The sequence below is a fragment of the Cryptomeria japonica genome, unplaced genomic scaffold, assembly GCF_030272615.1.
Source record: "Cryptomeria japonica unplaced genomic scaffold, Sugi_1.0 HiC_scaffold_169, whole genome shotgun sequence".
Taxonomy (NCBI): domain Eukaryota; kingdom Viridiplantae; phylum Streptophyta; class Pinopsida; order Cupressales; family Cupressaceae; genus Cryptomeria; species Cryptomeria japonica.
The window spans coordinates 260,001-275,295 of NW_026728991.1; the positions used below are offsets into that span (position 1 = coordinate 260,001).

At 60.4% G+C, this 15,295-nt stretch overlaps 1 non-coding gene across 1 annotated transcript; it reads left to right on the plus strand.

The window, feature by feature from the left end:
- The first annotated feature begins 12,069 nt into the window (after nucleotides 1-12,069).
- LOC131867375 (5S ribosomal RNA) lies at nucleotides 12,070-12,188 on the plus strand. Its single transcript, XR_009365933.1, has one exon. It is a non-coding gene; the product is annotated as a 5S ribosomal RNA (ribosomal RNA).
- Nucleotides 12,189-15,295: the final 3,107 nt, after the last annotated feature.

Consider the following 15,295-nt stretch of genomic DNA (forward strand, 5'->3'; position numbering starts at 1 on the left):
GCATCGGGCGCGCTTGGGGCGACTACCAGTGCCAACCCCTTATCCCGCGACGCGTCCGACAAAGAGAACGTTCCAAGGCGGCAGAGGAGGTTACCAGCCGAAGGATGCAGTAGCAATAACAGGTATAGTTCCGCGGCGGCCGAGAAGACTCACCGCATAGGAATCGGGATGCGAGGCGAGGGATGCGGCGGGAAGGCCCCGACGGCTAAACGGAAGAGGCTGCAGGGCCGCCTCGGAATGGTCCAAGCATCGGACGCGATTGGGACGACTACCAGTGCCAACCCCTTATCCCGCGATGCGTCCGATACACAGATAGTTCCAAGGCGGCCGAGGAGCCTCACCGCATATCAATCGGGGTGCGAGGCGAGGGATGGGGCGGGAAGGCCCCAACGGCTAGACGGAAGAGGCTTCAGGGCCACCTCGGAATGCTCCAAGCATCGGACGCGCTTGGGGCGACTACCAGTGCCAACCCCTTATCCCGCGATGCGTCCGATACACAGATGGTTCCAAGGCGGCCGAGGAGCCTCACCGCATAGCAATCGGGGGTGCGAGGCGAGGGATGGGGCGGGAAGGCCCCAACGGCTAGACGGAAGAGGCTTCAGGGCCGCCTCGGAATGGTCCAAGCATCGGACGCGCTTGGGGCGACTACCAGTGACAACCCCTCATCCCGCGATGCGTCCGATACGAAGATGGTTCCAAGGCGGCCGAGGAGCCTCACCGCATAGCAATCGGGGTGCGAGGTGGGGGATGCGGCGAGATGGCCCCAACGGCTAGACGGAAGAGGCCACAGGGCCGCGTCGGAATAGTCCAAGCATCGGACGCGCTTGGGGCGACTACCAGTGACAACCCCTTATCCCGCGATGCGTCCGATACGAAGATAGTTCCAAGGCGGCCGAGGAGCCTCACCGCATAGCAATCCGGGTGCGAGGTGGGGGATGCGGCGAGATGGCCCCAACGGCTAGACGGAAGAGGCTGCAGGGCCGCCTCGGAATAGTCCAAGCATCGGACGCGCTTGGGGCGACTACCAGTGACAACCCCTTATCCCGCGATGCTTCCGATACGAAGACAGTTCCAAGGCGGCCGAGGAGCCTCACCGCATAGCAATGGGGGTGCGAGGTGAGGGATGCGGCGAGATGGCCCCAACGGCTAGACGGAAGAGGCCACAGGGCCGCCTCGGAATAGTCCAAGCATCGGACGCGCTTGGGGCGACTACCAGTGACAACCCCTTATCCCGCGATGCATCCGATACGAAGATAGTTCCCAGGCGGCCGAGGAGCCTCACCGCATAGCAATCGGGGTGCGAGGCGAGGGATGCGGCGAGATGGCCCCAAAGGGTAGACGGAAGAGGCTGCGGGGCCGCCTCGGAATAGTCCAAGCATCGAACGCGCTTGGGGCGACTACCACTGCCAACCCCTTATCCCGCGATGCGTCCGATACACAGATAGTTCCGAGGCGGCCGAGGAGCTGGGGGATGCGGCGAGATGGCCCCAACGGCTAGACGGAAGAGGCTGCAGGGCCGCCTCGGAATAGTCCAAGCATCGGACGCGCTTGGGGCGACTACCAGTGACAACCCCTTATCCCGCGATGCGTCCGATACACAGATAGTTCCGAGGCGGCCAAGGAGCCTCACCGCATAGCAATCGTGGTGCGAGGTGGGGGATGCAGCGAGATGGCCCCAACGGCTAGACGGAAGAGGCTGCAGGGCCGCCTCGGAATGGTCCAAGCATCGGACGCGCTTGGGGCGACTACCACTGCCAACCCCTTATCCCGCGATGCGTCCGATACACAGATAGTTCCAAGGCGGCCGAGGAGCCTCACCGAATAGCAATCGGGGTGCGAGGCGAGGGATGCGGCGAGAAAGCCCCAACGGCTAGAGGGAAGAGGCTTCAGGTCCGCCTCGGAATGGTCCAAGCATCGGACGCGCTTGGGGCGACTACCAGTGACAACCCCTTATCCCGCGACGCGTCCGATACACAGATAGTTCCAAGGCGGCCGAGGAGCCTCACCGCATAGCAATCGGGGTGCGAGGCGAGGGATGCGGCGAGAAGGACCCAACGGCTAGACGGAAGAGGCTTCAGGGCCGCCTCGGAATGGTCCAAGCATCGGACGCGCTTGGGGCGACTACCAGTGACAACCCCTTATCCCGCGACGCGTCCGATACACAGATAGTTCCAAGGCGGCCGAGGAGCCTCACCGCATAGCAATCGGGGTGCGAGGCGAGGGATGCGGCGAGAAGGACCCAACGGCTAGACGGAAGAGGCTTCAGGTCCGCCTCGGAATGGTCCAAGCATCGGACGCGCTTGGGGCGACTACCAGTGACAACCCCTTATCCCGCGACGCGTCCGATACACAGATAGTTCCAAGGCGGCCGAGGAGCCTCACCGCATAGCAATCGGGGTGCGAGGCGAGGGATGCGGCGAGAAGGACCCAACGGCTAGACGGAAGAGGCTTCAGGGCCGCCTCGGAATGGTCCAAGCATCGGACGCGCTTGGGGCGACTACCAGTGACAACCCCTTATCCCGCGATGCGTCCGATACACAGATAGTTCCAAGGCGGCCGAGGAGCCTCACCGCATAGCAATCGGGGTGCGAGGCGAGGGATGCGGCGAGAAGGACCCAACGGCTAGACGGAAGAGGCTTCAGGGCCGCCTCGGAATGGTCCAAGCATCGGACGCGCTTGGGGCGACTACCAGTGACAACCCCTTATCCCGCGACGCGTCCGATACACAGATAGTTCCAAGGCGGCCGAGGAGCCTCACCGCATAGCAATCGGGGTGCGAGGCGAGGGATGCGGCAAGAAGGACCCAACGGCTAGACGGAAGAGGCTTCAGGGCCGCCTCGGAATGGTCCAAGCATCGGACGCGCTTGGGGCGACTACCAGTGACAACCCCTTATCCCGCGACGCGTCCGATACACAGATAGTTCCAAGGCGGCCGAGGAGCCTCACCGCATAGCAATCGGGGTGCGAGGCGAGGGATGCGGCGAGAAGGACCCAACGGCTAGACGGAAGAGGCTTCAGGTCCGCCTCGGAATGGTCCAAGCATCGGACGCGCTTGGGGCGACTACCAGTGACAACCCCTTATCCCGCGACGCGTCCGATACACAGATAGTTCCAAGGCGGCCGAGGAGCCTCACCGCATAGCAATCGGGGTGCGAGGCGAGGGATGCGGCGAGAAGGACCCAACGGCTAGACGGAAGAGGCTTCAGGGCCGCCTCGGAATGGTCCAAGCATCGGACGCGCTTGGGGCGACTACCAGTGACAACCCCTTATCCCGCGACGCGTCCGATACACAGATAGTTCCAAGGCGGCCGAGGAGCCTCACCGCATAGCAATCGGGGTGCGAGGCGAGGGATGCGGCGAGAAGGACCCAACGGCTAGACGGAAGAGGCTTCAGGGCCGCCTCGGAATGGTCCAAGCATCGGACGCGCTTGGGGCGACTACCAGTGACAACCCCTTATCCCGCGATGCGTCCGATACACAGATAGTTCCAAGGCGGCCGAGGAGCCTCACCGCATAGCAATCGGGGTGCGAGGCGAGGGATGCGGCGAGAAGGACCCAACGGCTAGACGGAAGAGGCTTCAGGGCCGCCTCGGAATGGTCCAAGCATCGGACGCGCTTGGGGCGACTACCAGTGACAACCCCTTATCCCGCGACGCGTCCGATACACAGATAGTTCCAAGGCGGCCGAGGAGCCTCACCGCATAGCAATCGGGGTGCGAGGCGAGGGATGCGGCGAGAAGGACCCAACGGCTAGACGGAAGAGGCTTCAGGGCCGCCTCGGAATGGTCCAAGCATCGGACGCGCTTGGGGCGACTACCAGTGACAACCCCTTATCCCGCGACGCGTCCGATACACAGATAGTTCCAAGGCGGCCGAGGAGCCTCACCGCATAGCAATCGGGGTGCGAGGCGAGGGATGCGGCGAGAAGGACCCAACGGCTAGACGGAAGAGGCTTCAGGGCCGCCTCGGAATGGTCCAAGCATCGGACGCGCTTGGGGCGACTACCAGTGACAACCCCTTATCCCGCGACGCGTCCGATACACAGATAGTTCCAAGGCGGCCGAGGAGCCTCACCGCATAGCAATCGGGGTGCGAGGCGAGGGATGCGGCGAGAAGGACCCAACGGCTAGACGGAAGAGGCTTCAGGGCCGCCTGGGAATGGTCCATGCATCGCACGCGCTTGGGGCGACTACCAGTGACAACCCCTTATCCCGCGACGCGTCCGATACACAGATAGTTCCAAGGCGGCCGAGGAGCCTCACCGCATAGCAATCGGGGTGCGAGGCGAGGGATGCGGCGAGAAGGACCCAACGGCTAGACGGAAGAGGCTTCAGGGCCGCCTCGGAATGGTCCAAGCATCGGACGCGCTTGGGGCGACTACCAGTGACAACCCCTTATCCCGCGACGCGTCCGATACACAGATAGTTCCAAGGCGGCCGAGGAGCCTCACCGCATAGCAATCGGGGTGCGAGTCGAGGGATGCGGCGAGAAGGACCCAACGGCTAGACGGAAGAGGCTTCAGGGCCGCCTCGGAATGGTCCAAGCATCGGACGCGCTTGGGGCGACTACCAGTGACAACCCCTTATCCCGCGATGCGTCTGATACACAGATAGTTCCAAGGCGGCCGAGGAGCCTCACCGCATAGCAATCGGGGTGCGAGGCAAGGGATGCGGCGAGAAGGACCCAACGGCTAGACGGAAGAGGCTTCAGGGCCGCCTCGGAATGGTCCAAGCATCGGACGCGCTTGGGGCGACTACCGTTGCCAACCCCTTATCCCGCGATGCGTCTGATACACAGATAGTTCCGAGGCGGCCGAGGAGCCTCACCGCATAGCAATCGGGTTGCGAGGCAGATTATTGGGAAGGGAACCCCCTGGGATGCGGCTCAAGCAGTGCCCAAAGGGACTGGAATGCGGAATCACATCGAGAGACCCAAATGCTATACGAGGGCTCAAATCGAATTATCGATTTGGCCACGACATGGACGCATCGGAACGACTACCTTTGCCGAACCACTCGCAATTGCATCCATACCGAAACCAATAGACATTTCCGTTAGAGCCCTCGCATAGCATTCGGGAATCTCGCATGCCCCTCTAAATCGACCAATGCTGGCGCTCAACGAAAATCCGAGCGCTACCACCGTTCGAGCGCCAGCATTGGTCGAGTTAGAGGGGCACGGGGGAGAATGCTCCAGTCAACACCTCCCCTATATAAGTTATTTGTCCGATTCTCGCACAACCGTAGTCTGCCTCGTCGAATCAAACAACGGTCCCAGATTCCGACTTCCGTTCCGTAGAGACCCAAAAGCTAGATGGAGGCTCGCAAGAAAGAGAGTCGGCGCATAGCAATCGGGTTTCTCGAACGTTTAGGGACCGAGCTCACTTGCGGATAGGGCAAAATCCGCCAAGCAACCCAAAAGCTAGACGGGGGCTCGAATCGAATCGCCTAGGCGGCCACAACAACGACGTGTTGGATCGACTACCAGTGCCAAACCATTCAGCAAGACTAGTCTGTGTCGAGGCCGGATAGAGATTCTCAGAGAGCGCCCGTATAGCATTTAGGAGACCTGCCGCGTCCCTCACACTCGACAAATGGTGGTGCACGTTTATAAATCCGAGCGATCCCAACCCTTTCAAGCACCAACATCGGTCGAGATAGAGGGGCACGGAGGGGGCTGCGTGAGACAACACAGTCCCCTATATAAGTTATTTGTCCGATTCTCACACATCCGAAGAATGGTCATCAAATCGGACAACAGCCCAAACTTCCGACTTCCGTCCCAGAAAGCCCAAGAGCTATCTAAAACGTTCATGGCCGGAACTCGATCGCGGCTATACCAGTCCGCCAAGCAACCCAAAAGCTAGACTGGAGCTCTAGTCGAATCACCTCTGTGGCCATTGCAAGGACGTGTTGGAGCGACTACCATTGCCGAACCATTCCGCAGGTCGAGTCCATACCAAGGCCGCATAGAGATTCACGATGAGCTCCTGCATAGCAATCAGGAGACTTGCCGTGTCCATCACAATCGATAAATCCTGGTGCAAGATTTTTGCATCCGAGCGCTCCAACCAGTCGAGCACCAGCATCAATCGACATAAACGGGCACGGGGGGAGGATGCTCGAGAACACTACCTCCCCTATATAAGTTATTTGTCCGATTCTCAAGCAGCCGAAGTCTGGTCATCGAATCGGGTCAAAGACCACAACTTCCGACTTTACCCACAATGCAAGTCATCGAATCGAACATCGGCCCCCGAGTCGGACTCCATGCGTATGTCAGGTCATCGGACCCAAATTCCGCCTTCCTGCGCATGGCGGGCCATCAATATCAACTCGGTCATCGGACCCAAACTCCGCCTTTCTGCGCATGGCACGCCTTCAAATCGGTCATCGGACCCAAATTCCGCCTTCCTGTGCATGGCGGGCCATCAACATCAACTCGGTCATCGGACCCAAATTCCGCCTTTCTGCGCATGGCACGCCATCAACTCGGTCATCGGACCCAAATTCCGCCTTCCTGCGCATGGCAGGTCATCGGACACAAATTCAGACCTCGCCAATATGCCTACGTATCGAATCGGTCATCGGACCCAACTTCCGACTTCATCCATACTGTAGGGTCTTTGAGGTTGGCGCGGTGCGCTCAACCCGGGGAGTCGACCCATCGAAGCATACACCTCCCCTATATAAGCTATTTGTCCGATTCCCACACCTGTGTAGTTTGCACCTCTGACCAGGACATCGACCCCAACTTCCGAACTCGACTGCAACGACGACACCAGCGCCTTGGTGCGCACCTTGCGACGCACAGTCCCAACATTCGCCTTCCTGCACATGGCAGGTCATCGGACCCAAATTCCGACCTCGCGAGTATGCCTACATATCGAATCGGTCATCGGACACAACTTCCGACTTCATCCATACCGTAGGGTCTTTGAGGTTGGCGCGGTGCGCTCAACCCGGGGAGTCGACCCAACGAAGCATACACCTCCCCTATATAAGCTATTTGTCCGATTCCCACACCTGTGTAGTTTGCACCTCCGATCAGGACATCGACCCCAACTTCCGAACTCGCCTGCAACGACCGAACCAGCGCCTTGGTGCGCACCTTGCAACGCACAGTGCCAACATTCGCCTTCCTGCACATGGCAGGTCATCGGACCCAAATTCCGACCTCGCGAGTATGCCTACATATCGAATCGGTCATCGGACCCAACTTCCGACTTCATCCATACCGTAGGGTCTTTGAGGTTGGCGCGGTGCGCTCAACCCGGGGAGTCGACCCAACGAAGCATACACCTCCCCTATATAAGCTATTTGTCCGATTCCCACACCTGTGTAGCTTGCACCTCCGATCAGGACATCGACCCCAACTTCCGAACTCGACTAAAAAGACCGCACCAGCACCTTGGTGTGCACCTTGCAACGCACAGTGCCAACATTCGCCTTCCTGCACATGGCAGGTCATCGGACCCAAATTCCGACCTCATGAGCATACCTACTAATCGAATCGGTCATCGGACCCAACTTCCGACTTCATCCATACCGTAGGGTCTTTGAGGTTGGCGCGGTGCGCTCAACCTGGGGAGTCGACCCATCGAAGCATACACCTCCCCTATATAAGCTATTTGTCCGATTCCGACACCTGTGTAGTTTGCACCTCCGCTCAGGACATCGACCCCAACTTCCGAACTCGCCTGCAACGACCGAACCAGCGCCTTGGTGCGCACCAAAAGTGCGCACTTTTGGAGGGCACTTTTGTGCGCTCCAAAGGTGCGCACTTTTGGAGGGCACTTTTGTGCGCTCCAAAGGTGCGCACTTTTGGAGGGCACTTTTTGGAGGGCACTTTTGTGCGCTCCAAAGGTGCGCACTTTTGGAGGGCACTTTTTGGAGGGCACTTTTCTGCGCTCCAAAGGTGCGCACTTTTGGAGGGCACTTTTTGGAGGGCACTTTTCTGCGCTCCAAAGGTGCGCACTTTTGGAGGGCACTTTTTGGAGGGCACTTTTCTGCGCTCCAAAGGTGCGCACTTTTGGAGGGCACTTTTTGGAGGGCACTTTTCTGCGCTCCAAAGGTGCGCACTTTTGGAGGGCACTTTTGTGCACTCCAAAGGTGCACACTTTTGGAGGGCACTTTTTGGAGGGCACTTTTCTGCACTCCAAAGGTGCGCACTTTTGGAGGGCACTTTTTGGAGGGCACTTTTGTGCGCTCCAAAGGTGCGCACTTTTGGAGGGCACTTTTTGGAGGGCACTTTTGTGCGCTCCAAAGGTGCGCACTTTTGGAGGGCACTTTTGTGCACTCCAAAGGTGCGCACTTTTGGAGGGCACTTTTCCTGCGCTCCAAAGGTGCACACCTAGGTGAGCACCTTCGACCACACCTTGTAGCACACCAAACTCTGACTTTCGACTTCATCCGCAATGCAGGGTCTTTGAGGTTGGCGCAATGCGCACAACCAGGGGAGTCGACCCATCAAACCCAACACCTCCCCTATATAAGCTATTTGTCTGATTCTCATACATGCGTAGCCTGCAGGAGCAATTAGGACATCGACCCCAACTTTCGGCTTCTAAACGAAAACAAGGTCTTTGAGGTTGGTGTAATGCGAACAACTAGGGGAGTCAACCCATCAAACCCAACACCTCCCCTATATAAGCTATTTGTCTGATTCTCATACATGTGTAGTCTACAGGAGCAATTAGGACATCGACCCCAACTTTTGACTTCTTAACGAAAACAAGGTCTTTGAGGTTGACGTAATGCGCACAACCAGGGGAGTCGACCCATCAAACCCAACACCTCCCCTATATAAGCTATTTGTCCGATTCTCATACATGTGTAGCCTACAGGAGCCATTAGGACATTGACCCCAACTTTTGACTTCTTAACGAAAACAAGGTCTTTGAGGTTGGCGTAATGCGCACAACCAAGGGAGTTGACCCATCAAACCCAACACCTCCCCTATATAAGCTATTTGTCTGATTCTCATACATGTGTAGCCTGCAACAACGATTAGGACATCCACCCCAACTTCTGAATTCGTCTGCGTTGACCGCACCAAAGGTGCACGCCTTGGTGCTCACCAAAATCCGACTTCCGACTTCTTCTGCTATGCGGGGTCTTTGAGGTTGGCGCAGTGCGCACAACCAGGGGAGTCAACCCACCGAATGCAACACCTCCCCTATATAAGCTATTTGTCTGATTCTCATACATGCGTAGACTGCAGCAATGATTAGGACATCCACCCCAACTTTTGACTTCTTAAACAAGACAGGGTCTTTGAAGTTGGTGCAGTGCACACAACCAGGGGAGTCGACCCATCAAACGCAACACCTCCCCTATATAAAGCTATTTGTCCGATTCTCATACGTGTAGTCTGCAGCAGCGATTAGGACATCGACCCCAACTTCCGAATTCGTTTGCATTGACCGCACCAAAGGTGCACGCCTTGGTGTGCACCTTGGAGTGCACTTTGGTGCTCACCTCGGTGCACACTTTGGTGTGCACCTCGGTGTGCACCAAAGGTGCGCACCTTGGAGCACACCAAAGGTGTACACTTTGGAGCGCACCACATAGGGTCTTTGAGAGGTTGGCGCAGTGCGCACACCAAGGTGGGTGTTGAGGTGCGTGCCGAGGTGGGTGGGTGCTAGGGTGCGCTCCATGGTGGGTGCCAGGGTGGGTGCGTGCTAGGGTGGATTCCAAAGAGGGTCATAGGGTGGGTGCCAAGGTGGGTTGGTGATATAGTGGGTTCAAAGGTGGGTACTAGGGTGGGTTCCAAGGTGGGTCACAAGTTGGGTGCCAGGATGCGTGGGTGTTAGGTTGGGTGCCAAGGTGGGCTCCTGCGTGGGTGGGTGCTAGGGTGGGTTTCAAGGTGGACGCGAGGGCGGGTGCCAAGGTGGGTAACAAGTTGGGTGTTAGGATGGGTGAGTGCTAGAGTGGGTGCCAAGGTGGGTGGGTGCTAAGGTGGATGCCAAGGTGGTTCACAGGGTGGGTGGGTTCTAGGGTGAGTTCCAAGGTGGGTCACAGGTTTAGTGCTAGGGTGCGTGTCAAGGCGGGTGTCGAGGTGCCTGGGTGCTAGGGTGTGGATGCCAATGTGGGTCATAGGGTGGGTACTAGGGTGGGCTGCAATGTGGGTGCCAAGGTGGGTAACATGCTCGGTTGGTTCTAAATTGGGTGTCAGGGTGGGTGTGCACCCACCTTGCCCGAGGTGGGTGCCAAGGTGCCAGTGTGGGTGGGTGCTAAGGTGGATGCCAAGGTGGGTGAGAAGGTGGGTGATAGGTTGAGTGGTAGGATGGGTGGGTGCCAAGATGGGTCACAGGGTGGGTGCAAGGGTGGGTAGGTGCTAGGGTTGGTGTCAGGGTGGGTGGGTGCTAGGTTGGGTTCCAAGGTGGGTGCGAGGGTGAGTGTCAAGGTGGGTCACAGGTTAGGTGCTAGGATGGGTGAGTGCTAGGGTGCAAAGGTGCCAGGGTGGGTGCTAGGATGGGTCGATGCTAGGGTGAGTGGCAAGGTGGGTCCACAAGTGTCAAGGTGGGTGCCGAGGTGGGTGCCAACTTGGGTTCCAAGGTGGGTGCCAAGTGGGCGACTGCTATGGTGGATGCCAAGGTGGGTCACGGGGTGGGTGCCAAGTTGCTAGGTTGTGTTCCAAGGTGGGTGCCAACGTGGCTGCTAGGGTGCGTGGGTTAAAGGGTGTGTCACAACGTGGGTGCCAGGATGGGTGCGCACCCACACTGGCCAAGACGGGTGCAAGGTTGGGTTCCAAGCCCGGTCACAGGCTGGGTGCTAGGATGGGTGGGTGCCAAGGTGGGCACCAGGGTGGGTGCACCCACCCTGGCCAAGGTGGGTCACGGGGTGGGTCCTAGGGTGGGTAACAGGGTGGGTACTAAGGTGCGTGCCAAGGTGGGTCATGGGGTGGGTGCCAAGGTGGGCACCAGGGTGGGTGTGCACCAACCCTAGCCAGGGTAGGTCACGGGGTGGTTGTCGGGGTGGGCGTCAAGGAGCCAAGGTGGGTGGCAAGTAGCCAAGTTGCGTGCCAAGGTGGGTGTCGGGGTGGGTGCCAAGGATCCAAGGTGGGTGCCAAGGAACCAAGGTGGGTGTCTGGGTGGGTGCCGAGGTGGGAGCCAGGGTGGGTCCCAAGGTGAGTGCAAAGGTGGGTGCCAGGGTCAAGGTGAGTGCCAATGTGGGTTCCAAGGTGCCAGGGTCAGGGTGAGTGCCAATGTGGGTTCAAAGGTGCTAAGTTGGGTGCGAGGTTGGGTGCGAGGGTGGGTGGGTGCCAAGGTGTGCTAGGTGGAAGCCCGGGTGGGTCGGCATCCCATGGGTGTCGAGTTGGGTGCCTGATGGGTGCTTCTTGTCAAGTTTTAGTCGTCGGGACTCATTTCGAGCCTTAGAGGTCGTTTCTTGTCCGGTTGCCCTGTCTTCGACCTGGGAACCCAATTTTGGTCCTCGGGTCCCATTTTTTTTTGTCTCGCATCCCACTTTTGGCCTGTGGCCTTTTCGGGGTCGATTCTCGTTTTGGGCATCAGAGCATGTTTCTTCTCCTAAAACCCAATATTTGTTTATTAAGTCTCGGAACACATTTTTGTTCTCGTGGACCCATCATGGGTCTTGGAACGCATTTGTGGTCCTTGGGTCCCATTTTGCATCCCGAAACTTGTGTTTTGGTGCTTGATCCCTATTTTGGGTGCCCACCTTGCACCAAGTGCGCACCCGGGGCAAACCGAGCGCCTTGGTGCACCGGGGCAAGATCGAGCGTGCACCCGAGGCGCCCCGAACATGCACCAAGGTGCACTCGGCCCACATGTGAGCGCAGGTCGTTGCGCCCGAGGTGGTGTGTGGGCACCGCGTTGCAGACGGGACACTGCACGCACACGACGCCCCGTCCAGGTGCACGCACGTAGGCCGGGCCGGGTGCACACCCGACGCCCTAGCAAGGTGCGCGCACCCGGGCAGGGCTCACACTTGGCGAACGGGGCGCACTTCGCGAGGGAGGGTGTGCACCTCGACGGGGGTGGGTGGCCGGGGTGGATTCGCACGTGGGTCGCGGTTTGCTAAGTACACACTGCGACAAGCTCATAACGGGTGCGATCATACCAGCGTTAGTGCACCGGATCCCATCAGAACTCCGCAGTTAAGCGCGCTTGGGCCGGAGTAGTACTAGGATGGGTGACCTCCCGGGAAGTCCCGGTGTTGCACCCTTTCTTAGTTTTTCGCCGGGCGTCGCAATGCTATTTGAATAAACCTTTTGCCCGTTTGCGTTCTCGTCGGGGCCGGGCCGGGCCGGGGTGCGCTGCCCGCACTACCGCGCGCGCGGGGGCGACACCGAGCGCGCACCCGAGGCGCCCCGAGCACACAGGCCACGGTGCAACCCGGGCGTTGTGCGCGCACCCCGGTGCGCCCGAGGTGCTGCGCGCGCACCCAGGTGAAATCGGTGTGCACCTCGGCCAGTGCGCGCTCGGTCGAGTCGCGCACGTTGGCCAAGGTGCACGGTGATGTTTCTTACTCTAAGGTTCCGCACCAGACGCCCGGGACAGGTGAGCGAAGCTGGGCGGGGCCGGGTGCGCGGCCGGGGCAGGTGCACGCAGCTGGAGAGAGCTTTGGAGCACACCAGAGGTGCGCACCTTGGAGCACACTTCGGAGCGCACCAATGATGCGCTCCATTCAAAAGTTTCCTGAAAAGGCAAAAAAAGTTGAGATTATAGAATTTCCCACTTGAGAGATTGTAAAAAAAAAAAATTTAAAATGAAGGAAACGCGGGTGCCAAGGTGTGCGCGCCCGGGTGCGCAGCCCAGCCAAGGTGTGCGCACCAAGGCGCCCACCCTGGCGAAGGTGCACGCAAGGTGCGCACCCGAGGCAAACCGGACAATTAACCCAACTTTCGACTTCGCGCGCACCTGCGCACCTTGGAGCGCACTTCGGAGCGCTCCTTGTTGCGCACCAATCTTGGGCACCTCGGAGTGCACCATGGCGCCCACCAAGGTGCGCACCCGGGGCAAACCGAGCTCCGACTTCGTGCGCACCTTGGAGCGCACGAAAGGTGCGCACCATGGCGCCCACCAAGGTGCGCAGCCCAGCCAAGGCGTGCGCATCAAGGTGCGCACCCTGGCGAAGGTGCGCACCCGGGGCAAACCGAGCTCCGACTTCGTGCGCACCTTGGAGCGCACAAAGGGTGCGCAACCCAGCCAAGGTGTGCGCACCCCGGGCAAACCGAGCTCCGAATCGTGCGCACCTTGGAGCACACTTCGGAGCCCTCCTTGGTGCGCACCGATGTTGCGCACCTCGGAGCGCACCCGGGGAAAACAATGCAATTAACCCGACTTTCGACTTCGTGGGCACCTCGGAGCGCTCTCGGGTTCGCACCTCGGAGCACACCGAGGTGCGCACCTTTGATGCGCTGCCTTCACCAATTTCCAGAAAAGGCAAGAAAACATTGAGAAGGTGTGCGCACCGAGGTGCCCACCCTGGCGAAGGTGCACGCGAGGTGCGCACCCGGGGCAAACCGGGCTCCGACTTCGTGCACGCCATGCTGCGCACCTTGGAGGGCCATGGTGCGCACCTTGGAGCACACTTCGGAGCGCTCAATGGTGCCCAACCCAGCCAAGGTGCCCACCGCGGCGAAGGTGCACGCGAGGTGCGCACCCGGGGCAAACCGGGCTCCGACTTCGTGCACGCCGCACCTTGGAGCACACTTCGGAGCGCTCCTTGGTGCGCACCAGGGCGCGCAACCCAGCCGAGGTGCCCACCCCGGCGAAGGTGCACGCGGGGTGCGCACCCGGGGCAAACCGGGCTCCGACTTCGTGCACGCCATGGTGCCCACCGCGGCGAAGGTGCACGCGAGGTGCGCACCCGGGGCAAACCGGGCTCCGACTTCGTGCACGCCGCACCTTGGAGCACACTTCGGAGCGCTCCTTGGTGCGCACCAGGGCGCGCAACCCAGCCGAGGTGCCCACCCCGGCGAAGGTGCACGCGAGGTGCGCACCCGGGGCAAACCGGGCTCCGACTTCGTGCACGCCATGGTGCCCACCGCGGCGAAGGTGCACGCGAGGTGCGCACCCGGGGCAAACCGGGCTCCGACTTCGTGCACGCCGCACCTTGGAGCACACTTCGGAGCGCTCCTTGGTGCGCACCATGGTGCCCACCAGGGCGCGCAACCCCGCCGAAGGTGCACGCGAGGTGCGCACCCGGGGCAAACCGGGCTCCGACTTCGTGCACGCCGCACCTTGGAGCACACTTCGGAGCGCTCCTTGGTGCGCACCAGGGCGCGCAACCCCGCCGAAGGTGCACGCGAGGTGCGCACCCGGGGCAAACCGGGCTCCGACTTCGTGCACGCCATGGTGTGCACCAGGGTGCCCACCGCGGCGAAGGTGCGCACCCGGGGCAAACCGGGCTCCGACTTCGTGCACGCCGCACCTTGGAGCACACTTCGGAGCGCTCCTTGGTGCGCACCAGGGCGCGCAACCCAGCCGAGGTGCCCACCCCGGCGAAGGTGCACGCGAGGTGCGCACCCGGGGCAAACCGGGCTCCGACTTCGTGCACGCCATGGTGCCCACCGCGGCGAAGGTGCGCACCCGGGGCAAACCGGGCTAGGACTTCGTGCACGCCGCACCTTGGAGCACACTTCGGAGCGCTCCTTGGTGCGCACCATGGTGCCCACCAGGCCGCGCAACCCAGCCAAGGTGTGCGCACCAAGGTGCACGCGAGGTGCGCACCCGGGGCAAACCGGGGTCCGGCTTCGTGCACGCCGCACCTTGGAGCACACATCGGGGCGCTCCCGGGTTCGCACCGGCGTTGCGCACCGTGGTGGGCACCTCGGAGCGCACCGTGGTGGGCACCTCGGAGCACACCAAGGTGGGCAGCGAGGTGCGCACCTTTGATGCGATGCCTTCACTAATTTCCATAAAAGGCAAAAGAAAACGAGATTTTAAAATTTCCGTTTTGAAAGATAGTGAGAAAAAGGGAATGCTGGTGCCATCTTGAGCCCGCCCTGGTGCGCAGCCCAGCCAAGGTGTGCGCACCAAGGTGCCCACCCTGGCGAAGGTGCGCGCCCGGGCAATTAACCCAACTTCCAACTTCGCGCGCGCCAGGGTGGGAGCGCACCCAACAACCGGGCCTGGGAAGAGCCAATGCGAGAAACCCCACCAAACGCTCTGACAAAAAAAGAGGGGGCGCTCCAGTAACCCCGCTTCGGAGCGCACCCTGGGCAAACCCAGCCAGGGTGCCCACCCCGGCCAAGGTGCAGGCGAGGTGCGCACCCGGGGCAAACCGGGCTCCGACAACGTGCACGCCGCACCTTGGAGCACACTTCG